The following is a 20507-nucleotide window of genomic DNA, read 5'->3' as shown; positions in this document are numbered from 1 at the left end:
AAAATGAAATACAGAAATTTAATTTACATAATTATTTACACCCCTTTGCTATGCCACTCCAAATTGAGCTCAGGTGCATCCAATTTATTTTGATTATCCTTGAGATGTCACCACAACTTGATTGAAGTCCACCTTGTTTAGACATGATTTAGAAAGAAACACACCTGCCTATATATGGTCCCACTATAAGATCTCACAGCTGACAGTGCATGTCAGAGCAGAAACTAGACCATGAAGTCCAAAAAACTGTCCGTAGATCTCCGAGAGAGAACTGTGATGATAGGCATATATCTGGGGAAGGGTGGGGAACAATTTCTCGAGTGTTGAACGTTTCCAAGAGCACAGTGGTCTCCATCATTGGGAAAATAAATCAATAATGGAAATACCCCGAATCTGCCTAGAGCTGGCAGTCCTACCAAACTGAGCAACCCGGCAAGGAAGACGTTGGTGTCCAAGAACCCAATGACCACTCTGACAAAACTACGAAACTCCTTGGCTGAGATGGGAGAACCTGCCAGAAGGACAACAGTCTCTATAGCACTTCACCAATCGGGGCTTTATGGGAGAGTGGCCAGACGGAAGCCACTTCTGAGAAAAAGGCACATTACAGGATGCCTGGAGTTTGCAAAAAGGCCCGTGAAAGACTCAGAGCATATGACAAAATATTGTGGTGTGATGAGACAAAAATTGAACTATTTGGCCAGAATGCAAAGCGCTGTGCCTGGAAAAAACAGGCACAGCACATCACCCATCTAACACCATCCCTACTGTGAAGCATGGTGGTGGCAGCATCATGTTATGTTGATGCTCTTCAGTGGCAGGGACTGGGGGACTGGTAAGGATAGAGGGAACAATGAATGGTGCCACACACAGGCAACCCCTTGATGAGAACCTGCTTCAGAGTGCAAATGTCCTCAGACTGGGGAGAAGATTTACATTCCAACAGGACAATGACCCCAAGCATACAGCCAAAGCAACGCTGGAATGGCTTCAGATCAAGAATGTGAAAGTCCTTGAGTGGCCCAGCCAAAGCCCAGACTTGAATCCCATGGAAAATCTGTGGAAAGACTTCAAGATTGCTGTTCACTGCCGATCCCCATCTAACTGAACAGAGCTTGAGAAAATCCACAAATCCAGATGTGCAAAGCTGATCCAGACATCCCCAAGATGACTCAAAGCTGATCCAGACATCCTCAAGACGACTCAAAGCTGATACATACATCCCCAAGACGACTCAAAGCTGATCCAGACATCCCCAAGATGACAAAGCTGATCCAGACATCCTCAAGACGACTCAAAGCTGATCCAGACATCCCCAAGATGACTCAAAGCTGATACATACATCCCCTAGACGACTCAAAGCTGATACATACATCCCCAAGACGACTCAAAGCTGATCCAGACATACCCTAGATGACTCAAAGCTGATACATACATCCCCAAGATGACTCAAAGCTGATACATACATCCCCAAGATGACTCAAAGCTGATACATACATCCCCAAGACGACTCAAAGCTGATCCAGACATCCCCAAGATGACTCAAAGCTGATACATACATCCCCTAGATGACTCAAAGCGGATCCAGACATCCCCAAGATGACTCAAAGCTGATCCAGACATCCCCAAGATGACTCAAAGCTGATCCAGACATACCCTAGACGACTCAAAGCTGATCCAGACATCCTCAAGACGACTCAAAGCTGATCCAGACATCCCCAAGATGACTCAAAGCTGATCCAGACATCCCCAAGATGACTCAAAGCTGATACAGACATCCCCTAGACGACTCAAAGCTGATCCAGACATCCCCAAGATGACTCAAAGCCGATCCAGACATCCCCAAGACGACTCAAAGCTGATCCAGACATCCCCTAGACGACTCAAAGCTGATACAGACATCCCCAAGATGACTCAAAGCTGATCCAGACATCCCCAAGACGACTCAAAGCTGATCCAGACATCCCCTAGACAACTCAAAGCTGATCCAGACATACCCTAGACGACTCAAAGCTGATCCAGACATCCCCTAGACGACTCAAAGCTGATCCAGACATACCCTAGACGACTCAAAGCTGTAATAGCCACCAAAGGTGATTCTACTAAGTATTGACTCAGGGGTGTGAATATTTATGTCAATTAGATTTCTGTATTTATTTTTCAATACATTTACTAAGATTTCTAAAAACATGTTTTCACTTTGTCATTATGGGGTATTGTTTGAAGATGGGTGAGAAAATAAAATATTTAATACATTTTAAATTCAGGCTGTAACAACAAAATGTGGAATAAGTCAAGAGGTGTGTAATGGTTTCTGCAGGCACTGTAAGCTGGAGCGCCCCAGCAGCCAAGCCCCCCAGCAGCCAAGCCCCCCAGCAGCCAAGCCCCCTAGCCTATGAAGTGTGAAATAAGCCCATGTTTATGTAACACCTTCGTTTTCAGCGTCCACATGACTTATGTACTTCTATGCATCTTATATGCTATTTGCAGAGGTTATAGGTTCCTTATTCGGCATTGCAGTTTAAGCTTGTTGAATAACAAGAATGAAGTATTAGCTACAGTAATATTTGACAAGCACTCAACAAATGCCTGATTTGCAACTTATTAGAATTTCATAAGCAGATTCCTACGTACCACAGCAACAATAAAGTGTGTGTACAAGTATTCTCTCCTCTGACATCGCCCACAAGTGTTATCTTTATAAGATACAGTCATCTTTCCTCCTGCACACGTCCCTCGTGGCCCTCATAGCTGCTCGTCCCCCTGTCCAGCACTGACTGGCTCCATGTTGCAGAAAAGGCCTGTCGTGTCTCCTTGATCCTGGGTCATGAACACAGCCTCATCTGAAGAGGGACCTTTAAACACGGCTCTGTTTGATTAGACACCCTTCTGTTCCCCAGCCCAGGCTAACAGGGTTGTATTCATTTGGCACCGAATGGAAGAAAACGGAATGAAACAGGAAGCGAACACCAGAAGCAGTCCAATGAGAGATGCTAGTTTTTTGTTCTCTGTTGTAAAAAGATTGGCTACGTGTTCCCTAATGAATAAGACCCAGATAATATGGCCCCACAAAGAGACCGTCCATTTCCTTTTCTCTGATAAATCCCCTTAAATGAGAAAGTGACTGCATTGCTGCAGGGAACATAGTAACTGGATCAATGATACAAGAAAACAACATTTGCATCAATTTATTATGGCAGAAAAAGAATCAAAGCAGTGTTTATGAATCCCGGTGCATTTGGAGCAGCCCCCTCTTGTTCTTCACACATCTAATTTGCTCATGCATATTACAACATGCACCATTTGGCTCATGAATATGATATCGCCGGGACTGGGAGTCCCCGTAATCAACAATCTAGTCAACGTCTGCTAGTGGCTTTCTAGATATGAGGCCCGGTTCTCTCTCTCTCTCTCTCCTGTGTATTAATCTGATCACAACCAGTGTTGTTGACTTGCTATTGCTACGGTAGATCCAATATGTATGTATACATGCATTGTAATCAGTGCCTTTTCATGTCTACTTTTAATTGCATTCATGTTTATCTGTCATCTAATGATGATAAAGACCTTTCATGACCAGACAAGGGAATGAGTCTCCCAAACCTACCGTGCTAGATCAGTGTTGACCAATCCATGTCTCCCAAACCTACCGTGCTAGATCAGTGTTGACCAATCCATGTCTCCCAAATTCTACCGTGCTAGATCAGTGTTGACCAATCCATGTCTCCCAAACCTACCGTGCTAGATCAGTGTTGACCAATCCATGTCTCCCAAATTCTACCGTGCTAGATCAGTGTTGACCAATCCATGTCTCCCAAACCTACCATGCTGATCAGTCTTGACCAATCCATGTCTCCCAAACCTACCGTGCTAGATCAGTGTTGACCAATCCATGTCTCCCAAACCTACCGTACTAGATCAGTGTTGACCAATCCATGTCTCCCAAACCTACCATGCTGATCAGTCTTGACCAATCCATGTCTCCCAAACCTACCGTGCTAGATCAGTGTTGACCAATCCATGTCTCCCAAACCTACCGTGCTAGATCAGTGTTGACCAATCCATGTCTCCCAAACCTACCATGCTGATCAGTCTTGACCAATCCATGTCTCCCAAACCTACCGTGCTAGATCAGTATTGACCAATACTATGCACTCTTCATCCAGGCCTCGTACAAAGGCTCGATGTGCACTCACTGGACTCTAAACACACACTCACTGGACTCTAACCACACACTCACTGGACTCTAACCACACACTCACACACACACCACACTGACACACATTGACACACACACACACACATACTACACTGACACACACACACACACAGCTGTTACTCTCTGTTTATTATCTATGCGTAGTCACTTTACCCCTACCTACATAGTACATATTACCTCAATGACCTCGACTACCCTGTACCCCCGTACATTGACTCAGTCCCGGTACCCCCTGTATATAGTCTCGTTACTGTTCTTTTATTGTGTTACTATTTTTCCTTTAGTTTATTTGACTTTTTTGAGAGGAAATTGTTGGTTAAGGGCTCGTCCATCAGCGTTTCACAATAAGGTCTCTGCTGTATTCAGAGCATGTGTCAAATAAAACTCAGTTTGATTTGAGGATGCTCTCCACACAACCCCTGTCCTGAAGCCGAACGATGGCAGAACTCCAACCTGCCATGTGTACCATAGCATAGCTACTCCAGAGCAACAGAGTGGAGGGCTAAGTATGTCATAAAGGAATACCTGGCCAAACAAAATACTACGCAAACACACCAGCATGTATATGATTGCAAGACTATTCAATCAAAAGTGACATCGGGAAGTTTTCTGGTAAGACTAACATTTTTCCGACTGCAATAAAGCTTGGTTTCAAATAACATGGTAAATATTGTATTAAAAGATTTAAATTAATCCAACCGTGAATTATTCTACAATGTAAGATCAGCACACAAGATAAAACAGCAAAAGGAAACATAAGCCAAGACTGCTGCAGTTTCTAACCAACCTACGCTGAACAGAACCATACGACTGATGAGGTAACCTTCCAAGGACAAGACCAGCTCAAGCAGCATACAGTAGCTCCATTTCTTTAGTCAGAAAATGATTTTCACACTTATTTTGTAGAATCTTTAAGTAGATGCAAAGCATGTCAGTGAGACCTGTCGGATTGGTCTGTTCAGAGGACATACATGAATGAAGTTAGTAATTCACTCCACATTTGATTGGTCACTATAGACCACAAATGACTGACTCCATTTCCTCATGATGAATGACTGTGAGGGAATATCTGCATGTTCACTGGAGTGGAGTTATCAAGACCATCTCTTTAAGAGTTAGGCAAACAGACAATAAAACGAGAGAGAGAAAAAGAGATGGAGAGAGTAGAGAGAGGTAAAGAAAGCGGGGTGGGATTTGTGAAATAAAAGGAGTGAGTGAACGAAAATCAGCTTTCTCCATCAACATGACAATCTATCATCGCTTTAGTTATTACTAAGAATTTCTAAAGGATTTTCCTGGTAAGAAGGAGTGTGTTCAAAGGCTTCCTACGGATATTAACAGATGAGATATGCAGACGCTTCGTGGCAAAGCCTTTTGGAGCTCTTAAGCATTAGCAGTTTTGAAGCAGAGGCATCTCCTACTAAAATAGCTGTATTTTATCAGAGTCATCTCCTACTAAAATAGCTGTATTTTATCAGAGGCATCTCCTACTAAAATAGCTGTATTTTATCAGAGGCATCTCCTACTGAAATAGCTGTATTTTATCAGAGTCATCTCCTACTAAAATAGCTGTATTTTATCAGAGTCATCTCCAACTAAAATAGCTGTATTTTATCAGAGGCATCTCCTACTGAAATAGCTGTATTTTATCAGAGTCATCTCCTACTAAAATAGCTGTATTTTATCAGAGTCATCTCCTACTAAAATAGCTGTATTTTATCAGAGGCATCTCCTACTGAAATAGCTGTATTTTATCAGAGGCATCTCCTACTAAAATACCTGTATTTTATCAGAGTCATCTCCTACTAAAATAGCTGTATTTTATCAGAGTCATCTCCTACTAAAATAGCTGTATTTTATCAGAGGCATCTCCAACTGAAATAGCTGTATTTTATCAGAGGCATCTCCTACTGAAATAGCTGTATGTTATCAGAGGCATCTCCTACTGAAATAGCTGTATTTTATCAGAGGGATCTCCTACTAAAATAGCTGTATTTTATCAGAGGCATCTCCTACTGAAATAGCTGTATGTTATCAGAGGCATCTCCTACTGAAATAGCTGTATTTTATCAGAGGGATCTCCTACTAAAATAGTTGTATTTTATCAGAGGCATCTCCTACTGAAATAGCTGTATTTTATCAGAGGCATCTCCTACTGAAATAGCTGTATTTTATCAGAGGCATCTTCTACTGAAATAGCTGTATTTTATCAGAGGGATCTCCTACTAAAATAGCGGTATTTTATCAGAGGCATCTCCTAATGAAATAGCTGTATTTTATCAGAGGCATCTCCTACTGAAATAGCTGTATTTTATCAGAGGCATCATCTACTGAAATAGCTGTATTTTATCAGAGACATCTCCTACTGAAATAGCTGTATTTTATCAGAGGCATCTCCTACTGAAATAGCTGTATTTTATCAGAGGCATCATCTACTGAAATAGCTGTATTTTATCAGAGGCATCTCCTAATGAAATAGCTGTATTTTATCAGAGGCATCTCCTACTGAAATAGCTGTATTTTATCAGAGGCATCATCTACTGAAATAGCTGTATTTTATCAGAGGCATCTCCTACTGAAATAGCTGTATTTTATCAGAGGCATCTCCTACTAAAATAGCTGTATTTTATCAGAGGCATCTCCTACTGAAATAGCTGTATGTTATCAGAGGCATCTCCTACTGAAATAGCTGTATTTTATCAGAGGGATCTCCTACTAAAATAGTTGTATTTTATCAGAGGCATCTCCTACTGAAATAGCTGTATTTTATCAGAGGCATCTCCTACTGAAATAGCTGTATTTTATCAGAGGCATCTTCTACTGAAATAGCTGTATTTTATCAGAGGGATCTCCTACTAAAATAGCGGTATTTTATCAGAGGCATCTCCTAATGAAATAGCTGTATTTTATCAGAGGCATCTCCTACTGAAATAGCTGTATTTTATCAGAGGCATCATCTACTGAAATAGCTGTATTTTATCAGAGACATCTCCTACAGAAATAGCTGTATTTTATCAGAGGCATCTCCTACTGAAATAGCTGTATTTTATCAGAGGCATCATCTACTGAAATAGCTGTATTTTATCAGAGGCATCTCCTAATGAAATAGCTGTATTTTATCAGAGGCATCTCCTACTGAAATAGCTGTATTTTATCAGAGGCATCATCTACTGAAATAGCTGTATTTTATCAGAGGCATCTCCTACTGAAATAGCTGTATTTTATCAGAGGCATCTCCTACTGAAATAGCTGTATTTTATCAGAGGCATCTTCTACTGAAATAGCTGTATTTTATCTGGAGCACTGTTGGATTCTGTCATGTGTAGGAGTGTGATTAGGTAGGCAGAAAGGTGCCAACCAGGGCTTGTTGGTGGGTGGTTGATTTACACTGTAGCTACGCTCTATTGGTCAAAGCTCTGCCATACAGAGGAAGATTCTATACCTGCAGTGACTCAGTGAATGGGTGCGTTTCAGATGCACACATTCTGCGCAGGTCTGCGCAGGACATCAGATGTTTGCAGTAATTAGAGAAATGTTTGAAGTATCAGGAAGCACATCAATATGATGATCTTCTAAACTCCTCAGGCCTGCATACTGTAGACTCTGTGTTTTTGGAACGCACTCATTAGATGAGCCCTTGAGATTCCATCCACGGAATCAGTGAGAGAGAGGAGGAAGTTCAGTGTTTCTCTGACCTAGACTTTCCCAGAATCTCAAAAATAAACATCAATGGTTGGAGGCGTGGGGCGGTTCTGACGCAAAACACGCTTGCATTCTATATCCTGGTTCATATACTACGTTCCTGTGAAAAGTCTCATTCTATATCCTGGTTCATATACTACGTTCCTATGAGAAGTCTCATTCTATATCCTGGTTCATATACTACGTTCCTATGAGAAGTCTCATTCTATAGCCTGGTTCATATACTACGTTCCTATGAGAAGTCTCATTCTATAACCTGGTTCATATACTACGTTCCTATGAGAAGTCTCATTCTATAACCTGGTTCATATACTACGTTCCTATGAGAAGTCTCATTCTATAGCCTGGTTCATATACTACGTTCCTATGAAAAGTCTCATTCTATAGCCTGGTTCATATACTACGTTCCTGTGAAAAGTCTCATTCTATATCCTGGTTCATATACTACGTTCCTGTGAAAAGTCTCATTCTATAGCCTGGTTCATATACTACGTTCCTATAAGAAGTCTCATTCTATAGCCTGGTTCATATACTACGTTCCTGTGAAAAGTCTCATTCTATATCCTGGTTCATATACTACGTTCCTATGAGAAGTCTCATTCTATATCCTGGTTCATATACTACGTTCCTATGAAAAGTCTCATTCTATAGCCTGGTTCATATACTACGTTCCTATGAGAAGTCTCATTCTATAACCTGGTTCATATACTACGTTCCTATGAGAAGTCTCATTCTATAGCCTGGTTCATATACTACGTTCCTATGAGAAGTCTCATTCTATAGCCTGGTTCATATACTACGTTCCTATGAGAAGTCTCATTCTATATCCTGGTTCATATACTACGTTCCTGTGAAAAGTCTCATTCTATAGCCTGGTTCATATACTACGTTCCTATGAGAAGTCTCATTCTATAGCCTGGTTCATATACTACGTTCCTGTGAAAAGTCTCATTCTATATCCTGGTTCATATACTACATTCCTGTGAGAAGTCTCATTCTATATCCTGGTTCATATACTACGTTCCTGTGAGAAGCCTCATTCTATATCCTGGTTCATATACTACGTTCCTATGAGAAGTCTCATTCTATAGCCTGGTTCATATACTACGTTCCTATGAGAAGTCTCATTCTATAGCCTGGTTCATATACTACGTTCCTATGAGAAGTCTCATTCTATAGCCTGGTTCATATACTACGTTCCTATGAAAAGTCTCATTCTATAGCCTGGTTCATATACTACGTTCCTATGAGAAGTCTCATTCTATAGCCTGGTTCATATACTACGTTCCTATGAGAAGTCTCATTCTATAGCCTGGTTCATATACTACGTTCCTATGAGAAGTCTCATTCTATATCCTGGTTCATATACTACGTTCCTATGAGAAGTCTCATTCTATAGCCTGGTTCATATACTACGTTCCTATGAGAAGTCTCATTCTATATCCTGGTTCATATACTACGTTCCTATGAGAAGTCTCATTCTATAGCCTGGTTCATATACTACGTTCCTATGAGAAGTCTCATTCTATAGCCTGGTTCATATACTACGTTCCTATGAGAAGTCTCATTCTATAGCCTGGTTCATATACTACGTTCCTATGAAAAGTCTCATTCTATAGCCTGGTTCATATACTACGTTCCTATGAGAAGTCTCATTCTATAGCCTGGTTCATATACTACGTTCCTATGAGAAGTCTCATTCTATAGCCTGGTTCATATACTACGTTCCTATGAGAAGTCTCATTCTATATCCTGGTTCATATACTACGTTCCTATGAGAAGTCTCATTCTATAGCCTGGTTCATATACTACGTTCCTATGAGAAGTCTCATTCTATATCCTGGTTCATATACTACGTTCCTATGAGAAGTCTCATTCTATAGCCTGGTTCATATACTACGTTCCTATGAGAAGTCTCATTCTATAGCCTGGTTCATATACTACGTTCCTATGAGAAGTCTCATTCTATAGCCTGGTTCATATACTACGTTCCTATGAAAAGTCTCATTCTATATCCTGGTTCATATACTACGTTCCTATGAGAAGTCTCATTCTATAGCCTGGTTCATATACTACGTTCCTATGAGAAGTCTCATTCTATAACCTGGTTCATATACTACGTTCCTGTGAAAAGTCTCATTCTATATCCTGGTTCATATACTACGTTCCTATGAGAAGTCTCATTCTATAGCCTGGTTCATATACTACGTTCCTATGAAAAGTCTCATTCTATACCCTGGTTCATATACTACGTTCCTGTGAAAAGTCTCATTCTATATCCTGGTTCATATACTACGTTCCTGTGAAAGTCTCATTCTATATCCTGGTTCATATACTACGTTCCTGTGAAAAGTCTCATTCTATATCCTGGTTCATATACTACGTTCCTGTGAAAAGTCTCATTCTATATCCTGGTTCATATACTACGTTCCTGTGAAAAGTCTCATTCTATATCCTGGTTCATATACTACGTTCCTGTGAAAAGTCTCATTCTATATCCTGGTTCATATACTACTTTCCTGTGAAAAGTCTCATTCTATATCCTGGTTCATATACTACGTTCCTGTGAAAAGTCTCATTCTATATCCTGGTTCATATACTACGTTCCTGTGAAAAGTCTCATTCTATATCCTGGTTCATATACTACGTTCCTGTGAAAAGTCTCATTCTATATCCTGGTTCATATACTACGTTCCTGTGAAAAGTCTCAACGCATTATGACATACAATCTACCGGTTGGTTCTACGTAAAGTTTTACCATAGTATTTTCCGGTCCTTGTCAACAACCCTCTGAACTGTGTCCCTCTCTGGGATAAGAAGCCATCTGTAAAGTTTAAACCACATTAGACAGAAAGCTAACATCACAGACAACGAGACAGGCCTGGCTTCTTCACGTTTAGCATGCTAACTTTGATTTAAATGTCAGGATTGCAGAGTGACAGGTTGCGGAACTGGCTGAATAATCCTCTTTCAAGAGCACGAAACCATGACGATCCTGACTGCCACAGTGGCTGGAATACTGAGAAGAGTTGCATCGGTCTGGCCGGCTGATACGTTGGTCCAACTCATTCACAAGCAGTCAACTTCATCCAGATGTGGCTAGCTGTCTCCAGACCAGACACAGACATATGTTTCATCAGGGGGAGGGTGGTTCAGTAACCATCCACCAAGACTGGATGGGCAGGAGGTTAGGGGCTAAATCAGGGTCAGTGCTCTGTGATATTGGGGAAGCCCCACTTCAGAAGGACAGAACGGTTGATTAGGGTTTGAGCAGGAGACACAAGGTGAGGGAGATCGTTGTTTACTAGAAAGGAGGGACACAGACAAACAGACACACACAGATACACAGACACTCATAAACATGCACAGACACACACTCACGCACACACACACTGTGGAATTTCTCTTCAGTAGATCCCTCCACTGAAACATTATTCAACATCAATTCTGTACAGTACGAGTCCAACAGAAAAGTTAATGATCTGCACAAATGGATCAGCATTTTTGCCATTGACAAAAGTCCAAGACAGTCAGAAATGAACATTCATGAACATTTTATTTCCTCGGCTTGCAGTCGTATAACACTCAATGGAAGCAGGCAGCAGCTGCCTACTGGAAGCAGAGTTGGGAGACATTTGAGTGATGCATGTCAATTGCTAGCCTGGTTACACCACTGAACACTGCAGCATTCCAGTGTGGTTTAAACAGGCTAGTCAATATAGTCACCAAAGGTTTATCCAAGTCAAAGGTATTTAAATCCGAGCCTGGAGATCCGATGTACTGCTGGTTGTCTTATCTACCTGATAATTAATTGCACTCACCTAGTGTCCTGGTGTCCCAGGTCTAAATCTGTTCCTGATTAGAGGGGAACAATGGAAATCAGCAGTGTTTGTTTTCACATTAAAGGACCCTAACAGTGGCTGTCTGACAGCAAGGCTCATATACTGTAACCATGCATGGCTATATCAACATATGCACCATTTTTATAAGATGAATATAGATGATTCATTTAGAAAGATTGTCAATATATGCCTTGTCAAATTGTAGGGGGCAGATACGATACCTTGTATTCCGGACATGCACTGGATGGGCACTGTTAGTGGGCTGATTGTTGCAGGATTGACACGCTCAAAAAATGTATGATCTTTTATTCGAGCAAGATGGAACCAAAGGCACTTTCTCTACTGGGTCGTTCCACTAAATGAATGCCCTTTGCATCCCTTTGATATTTTAAGTAGAAATTGTGCACCAATGTTGGATTTGAAAAGCCTGTTATATTCAATTAAGTGCCCTTTAATGAACACCACATGGAGAATTTAATAAATCTGACTTTTTTTATATGAATAAAGACTTGCTAATGTGGCAAAATTCTGCATTTTGAAATGTCCCTCCATGCACCCTCTGTAACTTCCAGAAAGATTGTAACCTACTTAACCATAACATATCTCCAAGTTTTCACCATCATGGTAAAGCCTAGTTATTTTGTTGCTTTGATAAAGTAATTTCCGAAGATTATTATTTACAGTGAGCTCCAGAAGTATTGGGACCGTGACATGTTTTGGTTTGTCTATGTACTCCAGCACTTTGGATTTGAAATGGTACAATGACTGTGCAGACTGTCAGCTTTCATTTGAGGGTATTTTCATCCATATCAGGGGAACCGTTTTGAAATTACAGCACTTTATGTACATAGTTCCCCCATTTTAGGGGACTAAAAGTATTGGGACAAATTCACTTATACAGTATGTGTATTTAAGTAGTCAAAAATGTTGAATTTGTTCACATATTCCTAGCATGCATTGACTACATCAAGCTTGTCACTCCACAAACTTGTTGGATGCATTTACTGTTAGTTTTGGTTGGGTTTCAGAAAATGTTGTGCCCAATAGAAATTAATGTTAAATAATGTTTTGTGTAATTTTGGAGTCACATTTATTGTAAATAAGAATATAACATGTTTCTAAACATTTCTACATGAATGTGGATGCTACTATGATTACGGATAGTCCTGAATGAATCGTGAATAATGATGATTGAGAAAGTTAGAGGCACAAATATCATGCCTCCAAGACATGCTAACCTCTCACCATTACAATAACAGGGGAGGTTAGCATTTTAAATCATACCCCCAAGACATGCTAACCTCTCACCATTACAATTACAGGGGAGGTTAGCTTTTTAAATCATAACCCCAAGACATGCTAACCTCTCACCATTACAATTACAGGGGAGGTTAGCTTTTTAAATCATAACCCCAAGACATGCTAACCTCTCACCATTACAATAACAGGGGAGGTTAGCTTTTTAAATCATACCCCCAAGACATGCTAACCTCTCACCATTACAATTACAGGGGAGGTCAGCTTTTTAAATCATACCCCCAAGACATGCTAACCTCTCACCATTACAATTACAGGGGAGGTTAGCTTTTTAAATCATAACCCCAAGACATGCTAACCTCTCACCATTACAATTACAGGGGAGGTTCGCTTTTTAAATCATACCCCCAAGACATGCTAACCTCTCACCATTACAATTACAGGGGAGGTTAGCTTTTTAAATCATACCCCCAAGACATGCTAACCTCTCACCATTACAATAACAGGGGAGGTTAGCTTTTTAAATCATACCCCCAAGACATGCTAACCTCTCACCATTACAATAACAGGGGAGGTTAGCTTTTTAAATCATACCCCCAAGACATGCTAACCTCTCACCATTACAATAACAGGGGAGGTTAGCATTTTAAATCATACCCCCAAGACATGCTAACCTCTCACCATTACAATAACAGGGGAGGTTAGCATTTTTTATCATACCCCCAAGATATGCTAACCTCTCACCATTACAATAACAGGGGAGGTTAGCATTTTAAATCATACCCCCAAGACATGCTAACCTCTCACCATTACAATAACAGGGGAGGTTAACATTTTAAATCATACCCCCAAGACATGCTAACCTCTCACCATTACAATAACAGGGGAGGTTAGCATATATTGTATCATCCAAAGTGGTGGAGTACAGAGCCAAAACAACAACAAATGTGTCACTGCCCCAGTAGTTTTGGAGCTCACTGTATTTCATGTGATTAGTGACTAATTTGAAGGTTAAAAACAACAATCCGGCCCTCATTTTAAGGTCAACCCTGTTCTGTAAACTGAACTCTCGTTTTAATATGGTGAAACTATTCCTTTTTAAATAATTTCTTTTCAAGAGAAATATTGAACATCTAATAGTCAAATGGTGTGTAAAACCTGGTGAGCACCATTTTCTGGTGGCAAACTGAATGGGTCGAGCATAACACAGCAACCCTATTACTCATAGACAGACAGGCAAAACAAAATCTACAATTTCTTTCTTTTTTTGTTACAAGCTTCCATTCATCCTGTCACAGTGGGATTTATGGCTGATTAAAGATGAAATCGTCAACTCTGTTACGGTCAACACTGTTACTTTATTTGGCACTTAATAGGCACTTACTATAGTCATTTTTATTTAACCTCTTGAGATAGGGAAACTATTTTTTTAACATAAAAAATTGTTACGCCCCTTTTTTTTCAATTTTCACCTAAAATGACATACCCAAATCTAACTGCCTGTAGCTCAGGCCCTGAAGCAAGAATATGCATATTCTTGGTATCATTTAAAAGGAAACACTTTGAAGTTTGTGGAAATGTGAAAGAGATGTAGGAGAATATAACACAATAGATCTGGTAAAAGATAATACAAAGAAAAAACCAAACGTTCTTTTGTATTTTTTTGTACCATCATCTTTGAAATTCAAGAGAAAGGTCATAATGTATTATTCCAGCCCAGGTGCAATTTAGATTTTGGCCACTAGATGGCAGCAGTGTATGCGCAACGTGTTAGACTGATCCAATGAACCATTGCAATTCTGTTCAAAATGTTGTATCAAGACTGCCCAAATGTGCCTAGTTTGTTTATTAATAACTTTTCATGTTGAAAATTGTGCACTCTCCTCAAACAATAACATGGTATTCTTTCACTGTAATACTACTGTAAATTGGACAGTGCAGTTAGATTAACAAGAATTTAAGCTTTCTGCCAATATCATATATGTCTATGTCCTAGGAAATGTTCTTGTTACTTACAACCTTATGCTAATCCCATTAGTCTACGTTAGCTCAACCGTCCTGTGGAAGGGATATCGATCCCGAAGAAGTTAACGACAGAATGAATGACATTTTTTATGACAGAATGTTAAAATGATGTGAAAACAAAAATAAATTAATAATCTCAAAGGCATGGACTACAGTAGAAGTATGAGACAGTATATCGACTACAGTAGAAGTATGAGGCAGTATATTGACTATAGTACAAGCATGAGGCAATGCATCGACTACAATAAAAGTAACAGTCAATGTATCAACTACAGTAGAATATGAGGCAGTGTATCAACTGCAGCAGAAGTATGAGGCAGTGTATGGACTGCAGTAGAATATGAGGCAGTGTATTGACTACAGTAGAATATGAGGCAGTGTATCAACTACAGTAGAAGTATGAGGCAGTGTATGGACTACAGTAGAATATGAGGCAGTGTATCAACTACAGTAGAAGTATGAGGCAGTGTATCAACTACAGTAGAATATGAGGCAGTGTATCAACTACATTAGAAGTATGAGGCAGTGTATCAACTACAGTAGAAGTATGAGGCAGTGTATCGACTATATTTGAAGTATGAGGCAGTGTATCGACTACATTCGAAGTATGAGGCAGTGTATCAACTACATTAGAAGTATGAGGCAGTGTATCAACTACAATAGAAGTATGAGGCAGTGTATGGACTACATTTGAAGTATGAGGCAGTGTATGGACTACATTTGAAGTATGAGGCAGTGTATCAACTACAGTAGAAGTATGATGCAGTGTATCGACTACAGTAGAAGTATGATGCAGTGTATCGACTACAGTAGAAGTATGAGGCAGTGTATCGACTACAGTAGAAGTATGAGGCAGTGTATCGACTACAGTAGAAGTATGAGGCAGTGTATCGACTACAGTAGAAGTATGAGGCAGTGTATCGACTACATTTGAAGTATGAGGCAGTGTATCAACTACAGTAGAAGTATGATGCAGTGTATCGACTACAGTAGAAGTATGAGGCAGTGTATCGACTACAGTAGAAGTATGAGGCAGTGTATCGACTACAGTAGAAGTATGAGGCAGTGTATCGACTACAGTAGAAGTATGAGGCAGTGTATCGACTACAGTAGAAGTATGAGGCAGTGTATCAACTACAGTAGAAGTATGAGGCAGTGGAGGCCCATGTGTCCACTTCCTCTTAGTTCAACTCCTCAGTATGAATGAGACATAGCATGGTCATATTGTACTTAGTGCATATATTTTTCTAAACAGCATGCAGTATTGTTAGTACAATACTGTAAAAATACCTTCAGTAAACTGTAGGTAATAGTTACATTCTGACACAGCCCCCCCAGTGTGAATTTAACCCCCCCCCCCCCCCCAGTGTGAATATAGCCCCCCCATGTAATCTACAGTATTATTCACTGAACAATGCTGACCAAGATCTTCACAAGCCTCCACTGGAGGACACTGATGTTAGCCCAATGTTTATGAATGACCTTTAAGAGAAAGTTCATCCTTTCAATAACAAATGAATGGGGAAGATTGGCACCACATTATTAGATGCTATCAATCTTTCTGACTCATTTAGGATTGAGGCTTGGACATTTCTCTAAATGAATATCATGTGATCTAGGCCACAGGCGGTGTGGAATACCAACTCAGCTCGACATGAGAACGCTTTTGAGAAATAAGAACATCACACAACATTTATATGAACTTCTATGTCATCCAAACCAAACTCTTGGCAAGTCATTCAAGCCAGACCTTGATACTTCATATATTTGAAGATGCTTTAGGCCAGAAGTCAGTGAGAAACTCAGACTGTGATCTAAGTCGATAAATCAAGGCATTAGACTGTGAAATGTAACATTGTATTGATTCCATGCTCACAGGACCCAACAGACGTGCCACTTCACACCATGAGTGCAATCTGCTTCCATGATCTGCACTGCTAAACATATTCAGTGCTGTGGCATAGTAACAGTCAGTTTCAGGTTGAAGTAATACAAGCAGAAGACCAAACAGCTTACATCATAGTGATTAGTTAAACATGACTAATTTAAAGTGGTATATTACGCATATAGCAGACATGCCATTATTGAAAGAAATATAAATGGGATTTAAGGTAATGTGTGCCTTTGGCAAAACATGATAGGGGTTTCCAATTTCCAGCATAAGCCAAAGAGTAAATATCATTCTTCTTGAGCTGCTGGTCTTTTGGCAAATGTTGAATATGCAACAACATGTGAAGAGATAATATACTTCATGCATATTTGAATGAATGTTTCGGAAGAAACAATGTTTCCAGTGAGAAACCATTGAAATGAAAGTCCATGCCAATTTGAACATTCATGTTTTCCCAATGCACAGTTGCCTTAAAACCTGCTAATGAACATGGCCGACAGGTTCATGGTTATTTATAATGGAGAAACTTACATCAACACAGTATTACTATCTAAAGAAATGTGCTTTCATGTTCTGAGTAATATGCTTTCATGCTCGGGTAAATCTATATAGGAGGCCTAACAAGGTATCGCCCTCCAGTAACCTAACGCGGGTAGGATTTTCAGCACCGCCTTCCAATGGACAGCTCACATCAACACCGGAACTGTATTAACTCACCCAAGCGTGACGCCCCGTTGAGGCACCGCAGCTATAATATAACACCCACTAGTTAGAATCTGAATCAGCACCAAATGACATAACTCCTGGTTAGACATCATGCTCCCTTCTGGTCAACAGTGCTCGGGAATCCGATTGGGGGAAATCAACACTAATGCACCTCCATCACATTCCATTAGCAGCTGTGCCACAGGAAGAGCACTGGGGTTGAGACACAAGCAGTCTCATGTGGGCTGACACTCCGCTCGAGTCAATTGCTTTGAACGTCATAAATATCACGGTGGATTTAACATGCACGGATACAGAGTTAGTGGATAAAAGCTAATTGGGGGGCCTAGTCAGTTGATAAATATTACTCAAAACATCCAAAATCTATGAAACCCTATTGTAGAACTCACCTGAGGAATTTGGTGGGTCAATCTGGTGGCCCCCGTGCTGTAAATGTGTCATTACTAAGCGGCATGACGAACCACACCTGAGCTGAATATGAATGACCATATGACGTATCTAGCAACATTGGTATAATGGCTATACAGGGATCTACAGAATCCCGAATCTACCTAAACACACTGTCTCACCAAACGGTTTAGGCCATACCCCATCATTAAATAAATAAAGCCTATTATTACGTATATATTTATCTAACTACTTACTATGTCTCTTTCGGACTCTCTCTCTCTCTCTCTCTCTCTCTCTCTCTCTCTCTCTCTCTCTCTCTCTCCCTCTCTCTCTCTTAAACACACATGCACATATACACACGCGCGCGCGCGCGCGAGAGAGAGCTTCACATGGTTTAATTGTGTCTTAAAAAAATGTGAATTAACATCAACTATTGTACATGTAGCCTAAAGCGACATTATAGCGACATTATAGCGACATTAGTCCATAGCGGAAAACGGTGTCGTGTTGAACACCCAAATGACCACTCTGTCGTGTAGAGTAGCCGAGATGGATAAGACAGATTAAAGTGCCTAACTTAATGTAGATATAAGAGGTGAATAAATCAAATAAAACAGACTTACGCATTTTCTCGAAGATGTGGGATTGTGCTCAAAATGAAGCAAAAAAATCAAACACACCAGGGCCAAGGTATCCGATTGGATTGGCTGGAAGACCGATGCACAATCCTCACCCATGTGAAAGGATTCGAGGCAACCACACGTAGTCTACATCGGCAGCAGCAGAATCAAAAACGTAAGAAAACGAACCTCGAACGCAATAAAAAAACTTACAAATGATCAAAAAGAGGTGCATGAAATTGGGATGAATCCACCATTCCTGTGGCCACAGTAGAGAAAACCCGCGGGGTGCCGGTAGCTTTTGACTTTGTATTCCGATGGGGGGAAATGCTGCCGAGTTTGTGAGAGAGCGATAAGTCTGGGGCTATTTCTTCATATAGCCCTTTCCTGTGGAACTGAACGTGATGCCCTATATAGGATTTCTCTGTGAAATTATTCTTGAGCGTACACAGTTAATAATGCCATAACCCGAGATTGAAATGGACTATCCACATTTGGATTGATGTTCATCCCTTATTGGTGCAGCTCTCTGATAGCCTACTGGAGGATTTGCAGAGGTATAATGTCAGTTACCATAGAGGGTCACATGTCCAGGCAATATTCCCGAACATGATCGATGTAGCAAGCGTAAAATCAAAAAAATATATAAGTATATGCATGGATGCAGTCGAGGTGTGTACATACATACATGTCTCAAAAGGACGCAGCCATTCTTATTCGAAGGTTCTGATCCAGATTCGTCAAACAACCACTCAATGCATCCATAGCCAATCCATCAACTTGATTCCCTGGGAAATAACGCAGAGCCTAATACGCAAACCAATGGCATATGAGCGCGCGGAATGTAGCCTATATGCGCTCTGTAATTACTAAATATCCACCAGAAGCTGGTTTTCGATGCAGTCCGGTAGGCTACCTAGTTAACATAAGGGTAACTATTGATAACAATTTTTGCGATGTCAGGGGGATTTGTGGGATCCGTGTAATATCAGCACCATCAACATTCCGTGTGTTCCATATCCACCGGGGAGCCACTGGGTTCTAATCGCTCTTGCGCTTGCTGCAGTCCATGGCTCGAATAGGGAGGGAGCACATGGAATTCATTAGACTGCATGGTCCGAGCTCAGCGATGTAAAAATACCACTGCCGTGTGTGTGGTAGGCTAAAGACTGAAACCTCTCTAGTATTCGCCTACAATCCATCGTCTCATTCTACCGACCTTCCATTTGGGTTACATCTCTATGAACTCATTATTATTGACTGATCAATAGCATTAACACATAAAGGCCAGAGGGAATGGTGTGTGTGTGTGTGTGTGTGTGTGTGTGTGTGTGTGTGTGTGTGTGTGTGTGTGTGTGTGTGTGTGTGTGTGTGTGTGTGTGTGTGTGTGTGTGTGTGTGTGTGTGTGTGTGTGTGTGTGTGTGTTTACTTGATGAGGCAGGGTTGCCACCTACAGGCGTTTGCCCCTCTCAATTCAACTATTGACAATAATCCGTCATTTCACAGGGTGTCCTGCCTAATCAAAATGATACGCTTCGGTAGTCTTTAAATTTACATTTACATTTAAGTCATTTAATCACCGGCATCTGCACCTTTTACATTATAGGTAGTTGCCTTTTCAGTGACTTACAAGGATGTCTGAGCGTGTAACAGGACGTCCGATTCCGGTGTGACCTCAGACAAGTGGCACGTTGTGAGAAGCTTCATAGAAATGAGACGGCAATGACTGTAGGCTGTTTGACTGAATGTATTGTGTAGAGTTGAATGGATCTAGTAGAGGCCAGAGCCATACTTACAATACATGTATTGCTCTGGTCTAGGCCACATGCAATTCA

At 40.6% G+C, this 20507-nt stretch overlaps 1 protein-coding gene across 1 annotated transcript in view; it reads right to left on the bottom strand.

The window, feature by feature from the left end:
• Positions 1-19899, bottom strand: part of LOC139563013 (leucine-rich repeat-containing protein 4C-like) — a 63755-nt gene extending 43856 nt beyond the window's left edge. Inside the window, exon 1 of the mRNA XM_071381246.1 lies at positions 18676-19899. The gene's annotated coding sequence lies outside the window, so the exon portion shown is untranslated. The remainder of the gene's footprint in view (positions 1-18675) is intronic.
• Between the last annotated feature and the right edge of the window lie 608 nt (positions 19900-20507).

Source organism: Salvelinus alpinus, chromosome 33 (assembly GCF_045679555.1).
Source record: "Salvelinus alpinus chromosome 33, SLU_Salpinus.1, whole genome shotgun sequence".
In the NCBI taxonomy this organism is placed as follows: Eukaryota; Metazoa; Chordata; class Actinopteri; order Salmoniformes; family Salmonidae; genus Salvelinus; species Salvelinus alpinus.
Note: the sequence above shows the minus strand (reverse complement) of the source record. Positions and strands in the feature narration are given on the sequence as shown.